This window comes from Notolabrus celidotus, chromosome 4, assembly GCF_009762535.1.
Source record: "Notolabrus celidotus isolate fNotCel1 chromosome 4, fNotCel1.pri, whole genome shotgun sequence".
Taxonomy (NCBI): domain Eukaryota; kingdom Metazoa; phylum Chordata; class Actinopteri; order Labriformes; family Labridae; genus Notolabrus; species Notolabrus celidotus.
The window spans coordinates 27,713,307-27,728,609 of NC_048275.1; the positions used below are offsets into that span (position 1 = coordinate 27,713,307).

At 41.1% G+C, this 15,303-nt stretch overlaps 3 long non-coding RNA genes across 4 annotated transcripts in view; 2 read left to right on the top strand and 1 right to left on the bottom strand.

Moving 5' to 3' along the window:
* The first annotated feature begins 4,309 nt into the window (after window positions 1-4,309).
* On the top strand, window positions 4,310-6,484 carry LOC117811058. The gene is made up of 2 exons (XR_004630923.1): window positions 4,310-5,103; window positions 5,737-6,484. It is a non-coding gene; the product is annotated as an uncharacterized LOC117811058 (long non-coding RNA).
* Window positions 6,485-10,049: 3,565 nt separating this feature from the next.
* LOC117811057 lies at window positions 10,050-10,879 on the bottom strand. Its single transcript, XR_004630922.1, has 3 exons — window positions 10,767-10,879; window positions 10,536-10,633; window positions 10,050-10,326 (listed from the first exon to the last, which is right to left on the bottom strand). It is a non-coding gene; the product is annotated as an uncharacterized LOC117811057 (long non-coding RNA).
* LOC117811056 overlaps window positions 10,801-15,303 on the top strand; it is a 36,678-nt gene continuing 32,175 nt past the window's right edge. Inside the window, exons 1-2 of one of the 2 annotated variants that reach the window (XR_004630920.1) lie at window positions 10,801-11,071; window positions 11,182-11,298. This is a non-coding gene — a long non-coding RNA (uncharacterized LOC117811056). The remainder of the gene's footprint in view (window positions 11,072-11,181; window positions 11,299-15,303) is intronic. The other variant, XR_004630921.1, reaches the window with a different exon arrangement.

A 15,303-nucleotide genomic window follows, 5' to 3' on the forward strand; every position in this document is an offset into this window, starting at 1 on the left:
GCCTTGCAGACGCTGGAGCTCTCCTGCTAAATATTTTTCAGCGTAGATGTCACGACTACAGCCACCACTGCAGCACATGAGGAAAGAGAGTAAAGAAGTAGAGTGGAAGAAAAAAATAAAAGGGGGGGGGGGGGGGGGGGGGGGGGTAAGATTGGGATTGCTGAAGGAAGTAGCTGAAATATACATCACAGCAGGCTGCTCTTTTGAGAACCTGCTGCAGTCTCGGGAGGTGCAGGGGTGGGAGAATTAAAACACACTCTTTAGTCACAGAGAGATGAAACTCAAACACTGCACGGTGAGAGATGGCAGGGATACAGCAGAGGAAGCTTTCTAAATGCAGCGGTGTATTAGGTAGCTGCATGAATTTCAATCACAGCTCTGAGTAAAAATTAATCAGGGACGTGGAGGGGCTCCTGACAATTCCGGCAAAAGTGAATAAGATGGTGGGAACGTCACAGTGCCATTTATTACAGGATCAGAGTTAGACAATAAGATAATCTACTGCCTGGAATGAGGCATTACGAGGAAAAAGCAACTCAAACCTTGAGAGCCACTACTCCTCCTGCTCACTCTTATATGCTCCAATGTTTCATATAAATAGCCTGTTTGTATTTGCAAGTATGCATGGCACCCAACATATTTAGATGATTATACCCAGGATTTTATTTTGTCTGATTTACATTTAACAATTTGAACCCTCTGTTTGTGCCATTTTTGTTAAAGCTACAACGCTCCTCCATCTCTTTCAATAGAGGAAATATGTTTCACCTGAAATACAAACAGGTGTCCACCAGGTGTCAGTAGAGGCTTTGGTAGCTGATTTACTGGTTGCAAAGATTTAAACAAAGACTGTGGATAAAAAGTGGATAGTCAATGAGTTCCCATCCATAGACCAGGGCTATTCAACTAGACTTGTTAAATATATGAAAAATATCTATAATGAAATAATTTCACAAGTACGACATATGAGGCCCCATTTGTAAACATTAAGATTTATATTCAACATTTATATTTATATTTAATATTTAGATTTTGTGACGTTTTGAAGCTAAATGTGGAGAAATGTTGCTGTTATTTTCGGTGTGCACAACTTTACAAACGGCGCCCCACAGATACACTCTAAACAGAGTTCAGTACGACAACTCACGTTCACCTAAGATAAAGTTTATTGCAGCATACAGTATTGTGTTTGGCGTATGGGCTCCGAACCTCATTACTCAGCATACATTATTTAAATTCAACATTTAGGAGCAATGAGATAGGACTAACCCCCTCGGAGCCAGCAGGTGGATGCCGGGGAGGAGGTGGGTACAAGTTTGCACACAGCACTGAGCAGGACAGCAGGAGCACTTGCAAAGCAGAGGCAGAGACGGGGAGACATGCAGCTTAAATAGACCGCCAAATGAGGATGTTGAGATAAGCTGATAGGGAGGATGATGATGTGTCAGTATGACTGAGGGCAGCTCGAGTTGTCAGCCTGAACTACCTTGCAGGCGGCGCTCCATTTCAGTACGACAACTCACGTTCACTTAAGATAAAGTTTATTGCTGCATACAGTATTGTGTTTGGCGTATGGGCTCCGAACCTCATTACTCAGCATACATTATTTAAATGCAAGGAACTAAAATGTGTAGACCTGGGTATGCCTCACCTTCAGGTCGTTTCCATAGTGCACCGTGGCTCTATGAGAAACATACTACCTAGTGACTATTATGTGTAGACCTGGGTATGCATCACCTTCAGGCCATTTCCATAGAGCACCGTGGTTCTATGAGAAACATACTACCTAGTGACTATTATGTGTAGACCTGGGTATGCATCACCTTCAGGCCATTTCCATAGAGCACCGTGGCTCTATGAGAAACATACTACCTAGTGACTTTTATGTGTAGACCTGGGTATGCTCACCTTCAGGCCGTTTCCATAGAGCACCCTGGCCCTATTAGAAACATACTACCTAGTGACTATTATGTTTAGACCTGGGTATGCCTCACCTCAGGCCATTCTTAAAGCAGAGTCCATATTAGAATATGCCAACTAGGTTACTGCAAGAGCCTTAATGAATAGTATTCAAACCCAGCAACCACCTGATATGCAATAAGCAACATATTCCGGCAAGCAATTTCTAGATTTCTTAGATTCAGGGGTTGCTAGAACTCATTAGCTTTTGCGCTGCCAGAATCTCTTTCTTATGAAATCTGACATATCCTCGGTACATGGATGATGACCATCACCCAAGTTATGTCAAGGTTGATGCAGGAAGAAGAAGAGCTGCAGTTGAGCGGCGCCACTTCTGGAGTGAGGTGAATAGCGATCCTGAGGCAGACCACATGTATGGCAAGATTGCGCAGCTTGGAGAAGAACCAGGATTTTGGCATTGGCTTGCAACCCTCGAGGACATTCAATGGAGCTGGCCCATAGTTGGGGCCAATGGTGCAGGAATTTCATCATGGAAGAGAAGGGACAAATACAGAGTTAGTCTTGCAATAAATCTGAGTACCTTGTCTATTTCAATTCCCCCGCTTATTTTACACTTATTGTCCACTTGATGGCGCAGTAGAGCAAATGGAGCACCATGAAGCTTCAGCCCATGAGTGAACCAATTGGATGGAAAGCCTCAATGCTTCAAGAAGCTTCATCTCGCCATCACGCTATGGAGATGTCTACTGGAAGAGGATTGAGGAAAGGCTGGCACAGAACGAAATAGAAATACCAGAAGAGTCATGGGCTTTAATAGTACTTTTGCTAGGTCAATTCTCATAATTTGGCCGAGTGCAAAAGATCCTGCAGGGGCTATACGATTCTCATGACCTAGAATATAGGCTGCCAGCAGAATGAAATTATTTAAAATGCATAGCCAGTGAGCCGATGCATAAGGCTGTTTATTAACGGTACTTCAGAGCGGCCTTATTGATTATTTCTACAGTTGCAGAATTGTCACGAAACACCACGATTGCTCCCTTGTCCAACTGGAGCCCCAAGCTGGCAAGCAACGACACGGTAGAGCTTGAATAGAGCTGTAGATTTGGATTCATTGAGAGACTGAATCTCTAAGGGACATTTATCTGCAACCACTCATTGCTGTAAACCCCCCAAAACCAACAGATGGGCAGCATCAGTGAAACCGGAGGGAATCTGAGGACTCAACAAATCATTATAGAAGAAGGAAACGCTTTTCCAGACGTTACACAGCATGGACCAGAACCGAAAATCTGAACGGCAGCCCTCATCCAAGACAACATGATCATTCAAATTCCCAACAGAATTAGCCAGAATTAGCAAGCCAGACAGAAAGACCTACCATGAGGTATGACACGCATTGCAATCAAGGTGACCTAGCAGGGACAACGCCCCTGCATCGTAACACTAGCAGTAGAGGAATAGGATCCGATAGCCTCTCAAATGTGAGAAAACCTATCAAGAGGTAGGAATGCCTGCATAAGCGCGCAGTAAGAGCAAAGACAAGAAACCCCGGTGTGCGGAAAGGCCTATGGTTTTTCTGGTGAAAGGAGGTACACCTAACTCCTGGACAGGACTTTTAACAAGGAGATGCTACGAGCCGGAGGAGTAGGAGAAAATCAACCGGCAAATCATCCAGGAGATGCAAGACAAAGGCAGTCTGCATAAGTTATAGAGAATCCAGCACAAGCTGCCAACAAGGTGTCGAAATGAGGACTACTGCAGCAGCCGAAGCCAATTCAACAGTAAAATAGAACCAAGACAGTCATTCGACGCCAAGAGATGCCGCTGGGACGTATGAAATGGCAGTACTTTGAAACATCTGTGATATCTGCCTTACCCATCCACGCGCCAACACCTGCTTTACCTGGGAGGGTAAATGACAGGTTGTGTGCTTCACCTACATTATCAACGGTACCACATGACAAGGAAAAGGCCCCGGAGGAATCAACTGTTTATACTTGGTATGGACGAATTGCGAGGGGCTGACAGATCCATGATAAGGTGTATTTTACGAGAATACTTCCTGGTAGCTACGCCGATGGGACTTACTCTGAAGATAGAAAAGGGGAGCTTGACAACAACCCATTATGTAGCCTTCACAACCCCCCTAGCCAGAGCTGGACTACAACCACTGGCTCTATGAGAGCTGATTGCACAGTCCTGGATACATGCGTCCCTTTGGAGCCAGCAAGACCCACTAGAAAACCTTGCACCAAACCGGCAATCATTATCGGTTATTTATTTATTTATTTATTTATTTATTTATTCATTTCCAGATAATGATAAAAGCAAATCACTCATCAGCTGGCTCAGTACTGCACAACAGAGCTACACCCGATTAATGCCATGGCCTGTCAATAAGAGCAAAGACAATTAATTCATACCAATATGCATCACATATGGAACAATATCAAGGAGACCGCTTTCACATCAATTGCAGTGAATTATCCTGGGTAAAGCAAAAGACGAAATTATACCTGCTAAGATCTGATTCCTAATTGAATCAGGGATCACCGCAGAAGGAGGCAGAAACAGAGGCAGTAGACGGAGCTGGACTGCATTTCCCAGGGTCCTTTGGGATGTGACGTCATGCGCAGAGGAGCAGGTACCGTCTATGGCAGGTACCAGAGTGACGCGGAAGTGGATGGCACCGGCATGTTGTGATCTATGGTTGTGATTGTAGACGTGGGACATCGCGTTGCTTCCATGGAATCCGTCCTGGCATTCATGGCAGAGCAGACCTCATCTCATGAAGAGCGGATACCAGCAGGAGTCCGTAGATTGACCGGGTCCGGAGGGCCCAGAACTTCCTCTAGGCGCGCTCGGAGCAACCGGCAGAGTGACGCTTCCTCGCCGGGTGTATACCTGTGGATGTAGCGACACAATGGACGGACCGAGGGAGATCAGTGGAACAGGAATGCTCCGCGAGTAGATCACCCCCAAAAATCTGGTGCACGCCACTCGGCAAGCTGTTGGATGGTCATGCGGGAGCTACAGCGTGTGCTCCGGCGAGCCACTCCATGCCAGAGGGAGCCCCACAGCTGGAGCCCGGTCTTTAAGAACAGAACCCCTTCTGCAGTCGAGGAATGAGACTCGATCCCCGAACGGAGACGGCAAACACGGCAACGTACACGAAGAAAAGTAAGACGCATATCGCAATCTAAAGATATTACAAGTTTGCACACAGCACTGAGCAGGACAGCAGGAGCACTTGCAAAGTAGAGGCAGAGACAGAGACGGGGAGACATGCAGCTTAAATAGACCGCCAAATGAGGATGTTGAGATCAGCTGATAGGGAGGATGATAACGTGTCAGTATGACTGAGGGCAGCTCGAGTTGTCAGCCTGAACTACCTTGCAGGCGGCGCTCCATTTGTTGATTTTCCAATGTATGGTAAATCTAGCAATGCTAATAGATGGCAGCCTCACACTTTCACTTTAGCCAAATGAAACAGAAGGTTTAGTTTATCAGGTACCAACAATTAAATCCTCTTTTGGTTATGATTTCTTAGATACATTTAACCTGCTTCGAGCGTAAGCAAGTCTTGTTGATTATACTCCTGCTCTACACCTCTGCAACACTGGTCTGCACTCTTATATTTTAAATCTTTGAGCCAATTCTGACATTGTACAATTGTTGTATAAATAAATATTTGTAACATAAATCCTCATGAAACACAACATCACATCTTTACAAAATAAAGGAAACAGGAATACTCACTGTTGTTATTTTATCATATTTACATGATGATCCTTGCTACTGAAAACTGTGCAGATGTGAGAACAAGTTTGCCTAAAAGAGGGATACACATTCAGATGATTCCTGAATAAGATGGCATAACTAACTACTTCAATACCCAGGTAAGAAAGTTTCATAGGTAGTGTGTTGGTCTACTGTATATGTGAGGGGTGGAAGGCTTCAGTGTAATGTTTCTGAAGCTGGCCTTCTTTGAGTGAGTGATATCATTGAGTACATCTGTTTAGTTTTTATTTTGTATCCACTCTTGGGGCTACTAATAAATCAGCTGGTTTGTGCTTCACCTCCAGAACCTCCATTTCAGAACTGCAAGCATATTTTTAATTGGAGCACTGTGTAATATGTTTATAATTCAATTTGTGCATCCCTGATGTCTCTACTTCTCTTTATGATCACGTCTCACTTCTGTGTGTGCACGTGGTACGACAGTCTCCTGCTCTTATTTGGGCGCTGGAGGGGCGTTCTGTGCAAATATGGAAAAACTTAGTTTCAAACTTATGAGGACGTGGCATTCACCGATTTAAGAACACAGGTGTAAAAACTTCTGAGGTTTAAGAACAGGTTCATGAAGCAGCAGTAAACTTCAGTGAGAAACCCTCTTAAGAACTGATTTAAGAAAAAAACGTAGATGTTGTTGAATGAGGCTTATTGTGTGGTAATAATATAGTATGGTATATCCATATTGATCCCATGTAAATGTTAAGATAAATATTTTGTACTGCATGGTACTAGCAGTATTTGTTGGTGAATAAACTGCACTAGTCAAGCTGTGTTTTGGTCATATTTTCGGAACATTGTTGACTAGATTATATTTGTATATGGTCCTGGACTTTAGAAGTAGTTAGGCCAGTCAAAAAAATATACAAACATATACAAATTTTGATTGCCATAGTCCTCATATGCATAGTGTATGTGAGGACATGTGAATCTGTCACGTTACAAATGAAACTGTCTCCTCTGTCTGTGCAAATGTTTGTATCTGTGAGTATTGGTAAAACGCCCGAGCTGCTCTGTATTCCCCGACTCCCTGCTGAGATGCTGCGGCTCTAGTCTGAGCTATGACTCATCATGGGCTCTCAGTGAGATCTCTGAGGTCAGACACAAAAGAATACAGGCAGACAGAGCGGCAGAGACACACCAAGAGAAACAGGCTTAACAAGAGCGTGAACACGAGTTTGAAATCCAGAGCCAGGTCGTAGAAACTCAACTAAAATAACTTTTGACATAAAATCCAACTAAAGAGGAAGATGAACATGCAGAGGGGAGGGAGAGACACACCAGCTGCTGAATCAAAGCTGCCTGACAAGGCAAAACCTAACTGCTTCAAATTCAGCTGTTTTTTGATACTCTACCTACAATGAATCATTTGTCCACCATTAAAGATCTGGACCATCCTACCTCCTTTAAGCATCACAGGCATTTGATGCAGAGTAAAGAGACGGACAGACCAGACAGCACACTATCACACAAAATGCATGTTATATAAACAAGCTCAGATCCTGCTTCCAATTTGAGCCCAATTACACGGTGCTCACAGGCCAAGGGGAGAAACACAGATCTTGGGGCAGATTAGGGATCACTGCAGCTCGCCCAGCACAGGGGGCTCTCAAAAAAGGCTAAACGCTGCAATTGTGCTGTGATCTCACAGACGGTTGTCGGGGGAGGGGGTAAAGGCAGGTGTGTGTGTTTGTTTGCATGTGAGTGTGTGCAGATGAAAAAAGTTTGTTCATGTTCTGCAGGTGCACCTGGCGATGAGCGGGGAGCTATGATTGATAAGGTTTTGTGCTAAACAGACTCATCTGATATCACTGTTGTGTTTGATTGTGTGTAACTGAACGGCTGAAGGCGAAGCGATAACCACAGCAGAGACAATGAAACCACTTCATCATCATTACATGCAGTAACCTGGTTATATCTACATTAGCTCTACATGATATGAGGAAACCTAAGATTTTTGCAGTGTAAGGCTGATAACATAACTCAACAGTTGAAGTGTTCCTATTAGCTTAAGACCTATATATAGTTGCCATATCTTTCAGGTATTTGATGTGTTTTACATTCCTCATATTGAAATAAGGTCCGCTGACAGGTGACAGTCTGGACAAGGCAACTCCAGAGTGAATTGAATTCTAGCCTTTAAATTTTTTTTTATTATCATCAGGTGAAAAACTAGATGAACAGCCCATCTTGTTATTGTGAACTGAGAAAGGAATACTTGTTATAAAAAGGAAAAAAAAACTTTCACGGTGTATCAAGTGCAGGTAATGTTGGCATTCTGGGGATTGAATTCATGCGAAACCAACTGGAATATAATCTAATCCTTTGGAATAAGACTTAAAGTATGAACCTCCTGCTGTTGTTAGTGTCAGTGTTGGATTTGATGTGTAAGAAATACAGAAATTAAAAGGATTATGTTTTCCAGGATGTAGCATCTAAATCCTTGCTTCAGGATCAGCAGGTAACTATCTTTACTGGCATAAAATCACTGCCTACAACAAGCTAATCTTTAACAGCACATTAGCTGACAAGCATTTAATGTCAGGATTACATTAGTAGCTTTTCCTTCTCTTCTCTAACATCTGCTGAGGTTAGTTTGTAGGCAGTTTTGTTCTCTTTAGGTTGACTGATGATTTCACTATTGTTATTCAATCTAAATAGTTGTAAATGACAAACTATTTTGACTTTGAGTAGGATATTTTCCTCTGTGGTGGACAAAAAACATTGCAATAACTTTCACATGTTGAAACCTAATGTTATGACAGCGGGTGTTTTCTCTCTCTTTTCTTTTACACAACATGCATGCAACAGGCGTCCAAGGTATGCCCAGTTCTACAGTTCCCCTCTAACAATAATTCAGAATATACTCGCAGCTGTTCATCTGAGTGGTTTTAGCAAGGCCAGCTTGAGGCACAGGTGACACAGGCATTTGCCTTGAGCACCAAGTTCTTGCACTGGCTTGAGCCCCAAATGTTTTGAGTTTAGCCTCGAACGTGATGTTAAATATAAATCCTCTGCCAGATTTTAAACTTCCCCTCCAACCTTCCCCTCTGCTCTTCTCATATTCACTGCTCTCACTCTCTCACTTGCCCAACACACTGCCCAACACAGGACAGAATCATGATGGGGTGTTCAGGTGCAGCTAGGAAAAGAAAGAACTCAAGTTATTCTACAAAAAGAGAAGGGAGGCTGGTAGTACATGTATGTAGTAACTACATCCCCTGATTTCTGACTCGGGTCTAGTTTATGCCTTTTAAAAAAGACCCCTTCGTGCCTTCCCACTACATTTTAGTTTGAGAGAATACAATCACAGTACTAACTCAATAAACTAGGTCTGTGATGGATTGTTGTTATTATGTTCTAGGACAATAAAGTTAGAGTTTATGATTTACACCTGCCATGGAGGTACATGAAACTATTAATCCATCATTAGGAATTATGTTGTAACTTAACTCCATGGCTGTGGGGAAGCATTGGTACTTGAAATAGTGAACCAAATCATGATCTCACCAAGGGCTCCAAAACTGCTAGAGGTGGACCTGGATTTATAGTTTTGTATTGTATTGTAGTGAATTTTAACATTATTTCACTTGACAACACAACAATAGAGAAGTAGAGACCACCTTTTCTGTACTATAAAACTATTAGGTTGAGGAAATGTGATGCATCATACATACATTAGTAATGGTAGAGGGAAGGCTTTCAGTTCCATTTGGCACCTACAAGCAGTGCTTAAAAATATGTTTAAAATAGCACTAGATAAAGTTATACTTTGCTAAAGTTTAACTAGTTCGTGAGTGGCTTTCTTAAAGTATTATTTGACTTGGTGGCTGATTGACGATTAAAATAATTCACTATCAAATAACGCGAAGACAAACATTAGGAGCCACTGTTAATGCTAAAATATCTTACTAAGACTCAGGGACAATTGTATTCCACCATTTGGCTTTCTTTGATCTTGATTTATATTAAAGCAGATTGATAGTAGCATCATTCACCAAAGAGACGCAAGGTTTATCTTAACTGCTCAAGTGTAACATCCAAACTAACAAAACTATTTTTGCAAAAATTACTCATATCTGTAGCAAATTAATATAAGCACCTTCTTAACACTGTGTTTGTTAGAGTGTTGACTCTTTGACATTCTTGCCTCTGAACAGACTAACGGTAATAATAAGCCTCTGTTTACTGATGTTAATGGACGACCAGCAATTAAAATGTATTTAAATATGACATAGCATTTTAATGAGAAACGACTTTAGAAATTAAACTGTAAAATAAAAGTCACACAAAGTGATGAAACCATATAATTTATGATTATTTAATATGGAGTAATGAAATTGTATCAATAAAAAACGCAATGATGGCCTTCTCTGTCAAATTGGCACAAATTAAGGAGTTATAACTCTTTAGTGTTGACAACTTTGTAATGCGACTTTTACTGTTCTACACAGTCGATTTATGCATTGAGTTAACATAAGCTGCATGAGTTTTAAAATGATCCAATCAAGAAATGTCTTAATGGAAGACATACTTGTAGCAAAGGAGGCCCCTTTTTTGTAATCTGTGTCATGTCGTGTGCCAACAGGTTGCTAAACCTCTGTATCTCCCCTAAAGAAAAACAAAAGAACAGTCATCAAACATTTCTCAAGGTAGCAGTCTATGTAGTGTGTTTATGACACAAAATGTCCCGTAAAGTCTTCTGCTCCTTCTCATCCTAATTTCACCTTTCAAAACAATGTGTAACAACCAGGAATTTGACCACTAGACTGTTAGTAGTGTGTAAATGTTGTCATTAATTAGGCTATGTTAGAACTTACACATGGCTAATGCAACCCAATGGATGGGCCAAGATGTGAGTGTAGCACATGGACCTTTACTGGGCGACAATCCATACTTAGCTCCGTCCATTCGTCCACTGGTAATAGTGGAAAATGTTACTATTGTGTTCTTTAAGCAATAACATCATGTTGACTTGAAATTAGTGCAAAATAAGTACCGGTCTATTCATTCATAAGTTTTGATAATGAAATGAATGATGGCTTACTTACCCTACTCTCTCGCAGCTTCAGTTTCAGGTCCTGGTGTTCTGCATGCTGCTAGCTCACTGTCACAGCGTCAGGGCTTACTGGAACACCTGAATGGATCCAAGGCGTCATTAATGAGATTAGCAACACCTGTGCTCAGTCAAATTATCTGCTGTGAAAAAGGTCTGTGTTGACAGTTCTGTGTTATTTGCACAGCAGCACTTGGCCCTCAGCTATGTGTTCTTCCTGGAGCCATTTTACTATCTCAAGTGATCCATGTTTGAACTGTCCTGTGATTTTAAAGACATGGTGAATATTTGAATCTTCAGGTAAGAGATCCTTACATTTGAAGATATTATTGCAAGTTTTAAACTAGCTTCAACATGTATACACATCATCCTAGAGTAAAGTCAAATGTTATTTCTGTCTTACTTTGAAGGGACCATTCAAGAGCTCCTGATGTATCCCCTGGGCGTCCTCAGACTACAGTTTACAGAGTGCTTTGCCTAAGAGGAAGTATATCTGTTATGAGGAGCTGGGGAGTGTGTTAAACATGGTGAGCTGAATGACTAGTGATTAAAAGGTTTGATTGAAATACAGTCTGCAGGGCATTGGTCCCACAGGTCCTGCTTGTCTATCACGAGCAGATCTGATTGACACAGATTGGGTCGTGAGAGGCGTGTAACATTAGTCTGAGCTAGCGCATTGCAGAGCAGTTATTCAGCACCTCATTCTTGACTTCTGTGCAGTTTTTGTTTTGCAAGATTTAATTTTAAATGTGTAAATTTGTTCTCAGTTGTATTAACACCCAGCAGCCAATAAATTAGGTGGGCAGAGTCATTTTCAAAGCAACCTGTCAGAATTGTAATTTAATAGTTTCCCCCTATTTAGTAAATGTCATCATGATTCATCTGATCTGAATCCCTAAGAAATGTTAACAGGATTAATTTACTCTGCAAGAATGGTGGTTTTGAAACCACATATCTAGAAAAAAATAGATACAAAAGAAGGTATTTTATTAATATATGTAAAGTTTTGTTTGTGTATTGTGAAATGTAAGCACACACAGCTGTAACACTCACTGCAACACTGTTGCAGCTGAGACTCACATGCACAGGACACTTGTAGGTCTTTGTAGTTAATTGTTCATGGTTTTTATTTTTTGTCTGTTGGAAATCTCTGAGTGATCTCAGGTAGTCTGGATATGAATATTACTTGAACTCACCAGCCATACATGACCACCCATGGCTTTGTAAAAAAATCATGAATTGTTACAATGACACCTATCAGTTAGGGTGGTTGGGTGTGTGTTGAGGTGTTGGAAGCTGGAAAAATGTGCAGGTGTAAAGATGTGAGCGACTTTGCAAGAGCCAAACGGTGATGCTATGGATGCCGACATTCTAGCTGTTGGAGCTAAAGGCATGCGCACAAGTCACCGGAACAGTCGCAGGACTGACATCACACCCGCAACGCTAACCAAAATACGTATTTAACTTGCCGATAAAACGTTGATGAGCCCTCAAGTGGCTACAGATCACAGCAGAACAGATTAATATGTTAAATTAAAGCAAACACTAATGGCTTTGGAAAGTTCAATGACTCCCATCAGACTTCCACCAGATCCTTGTACGGTCTGTCTCCGTGCTTTCTCGTCTGTAATCAGAGTCAGATAAGAGACGCAGTCAGATCGGGTGGAATTTTGCCATAATTCAAACTAAACTTCTGAAAAAAATCAGCATGAGAAGAACTAACTATCATGACTGAAACCGTGTTTGAGAAAAATGTAGGCTATCTGTATTTAATGTTTCATAATTTGACCCATGTTTCTTCTGGAATAACAGTGGAAGCAGGTTTAATGATGATAATAATTGTTTGAAGCACCTTTTGATTTTATTACAGCACTCTGTTTTGTTTTGTAGGACATAATTAGCGTGGCACATCTTGACGTGGCAATAGTTGCCCATTCTTCTTTACAAAAAAGCTCCAAATCCATCAGATAGTGAGGGCATCCCCTGTGCACAGCCCTCTTCAGATCACCCCACAGATACCAGACTGGATTCAGGTCTGGGCTCTGGCTGGGCCATTCCAAAACTTTAATCTTCTTCTGGTGAAGCCATGCTTTTGTTGATTTGGATGTGTGCTTTGGTTTGTTGTTACTTCCCTCCACCTTGACTAGGGCCCCGGTTCCAGCTGAAGAGAGCCATCCCCAAAGCATGATGCTGCATACACCATACTTCTCTGTGGGTATGGTGTTCTTTATGTGATGTGCAGTGTTGTTTTTATGACAAACATACCTTTTGGAATTATGGCCAAAAAGTTCAACCTTGGTTTCATCAGACCATAAAACATTTACCACATGCTTTTGGGAGACTTCATGTATGTTTTGGAAAACATTTGCAAGGCTTGGATGTTTTTCTTCATAAGAAAAGTCTTCCGTCTTGCAACCCTACCCATAGCCAAAACATATGAAGAATATGAAAGATGTTGTCACATGTAGTACACAGCCAGTACTAGTCAGAAATCCCTGCAGCTCCTTTAATGTTGCTGTAGGCCTCTTGGAAGCCTCCCTGACCAGTTTTCTTCTCTTCTTTTCATCAGTTTTGGAGGGATGTCCAGTTCTTTGTAATGTCACTGTTGTGCCATATTTTCTCCACTTGATGATGACTGTCTTCACTGTGTTCCATGGTATAACTAATGCCTTGGAATAGTATTTGTACCCTTCTCCTGACTGATATTTTTCAACAATGAGATCCTTCTGCTGCTTTGGAAGCTCTCTGTGGACCATGGCTTCTGCTGTAAGATGCAACTCAGGAAATGTCAGGAAAATCCTCCTAGAACAGCTGAACTACATTTGGGATTAATCAAAGTCACTTTAAATTATGACAGGCGTGTACTGACTACTATTTGTCTGGAGTTTGAATGTGATTGGTTAATTCTGAACACAGCCACATCCCCAGTTATAAGAGGGTGTGTACACTTATGCAACCACATAATTATTTTTTTTAAATTTTGTATTCTTCCCCCTAAAAGATTTAAAAAAAAAAAAAATCAATTGAATTGTTCACGTTATAGGTTACATTAAAGGTGGAAAAAGTTCTGACATGATTTATCTTGGCATCATTTCTTTATATCACAAAACATGGCATTTTGTTGAAGTTGTACATCTAATTTCCAAAATGCACCAGTAAAAACATCCAAAGAAGCATTTTCAGCAGAGAATTTTTGCAGTGCCTGTGGTGCTAAAAGTATGCTTTGATAATCATACTTAGAAGTCAGTGGTATGATTTTACTGTCTGAAACACTATCTACAATCTAAATCAATCAACCAATAAGTCAATCAATAAATCAATCCTGTAGTCTCCTCCATTCATTAAGTTGCTTGTAATTGCAGCTTTATAATTGACTCAAGCAGTCTCATTACAGCGATGAACCTTGATGTAATGAACATCTGTGTGTGTAACCTTAATACAAAGAATCATATGTTCAACATGCTTCATACACTAGAGGAGGATTATCAGTCAATTCTGATTGCAGCTGATGCCTCCTCAGTGCATCAACATGTGAGACGATCTCATTCCTCTCATGCTTTGCTGCACAGTTGCAGCTCTTCTGCACTGCAGTGGATGTGCTGGTGAAGTATGATTGCACACTGCCATCTTGTGGTGACTCAGAGCAGCACAGTCCTGCTGTGCTGGCTGAGTCAGGAGAACACGTCATGGTGAGACAAGGTTAAACGGTTTAAATTTGTGCTGTGACTGTTTACAGAATCATCTGGCTATAGAAATGTCTCAACATTTACTGTGCAAGACAAAAATCAGCCCTGTGGACATCCATCATGAGATTCATTAGACAGCCTGGAGACCCTAAAAGACAAGCAGGCAGAAGATCAGGCCTCAAAACCTTGTTGAAGGAAGATTCAGACCTTTACCTTTTTGTTACAGTAGTAATAGTGTAGTATGGAAGCTATAGAGTAAGTATAAGTCATAAGTGTTAGAGTCAGAATATACCAAGACTAGGAGGGCTCATTATACAGAATTGTGTTAATAAGAGATGCATTCATTGATACCAAATATCCATGCTGATTTGGTAAAGGTGGATTGCATGATAAACTAATTTTTCACCTTCTCAGTATGATGCTTCGCTGTATTTGAGGGGACACAACAAAAGAAAGTAATGGACATGAAATGATGTAACAGTGGGTGGCTAAGAAAAAACTTGAATGTGTCACAACTTTGGGTGAAACAAAGAAACAAAATCTGAAAATAATGTTTAATTAAATAGATATTGGTGCCTTTCACCGGCTATTTTGGAGATTATGTGAATAATACCTCATGATGACATTGATCAGAAGAACTGTTTTACAAGCTTACATGAAAAATGATCACAGTGATTCATTATAGGATCTAACTGTTCATTCTCCAATGACTCATCAGCCTCTATATATCCCTCCTTGAGGAATTATCTGAGAAGTGAAGAAAAGTCACAAGTCATATTGGCCCATATTTACCCCTTCATGCATGAATTATTAAATACAGAGCACTGTAAAATGTTAATTCGGTCT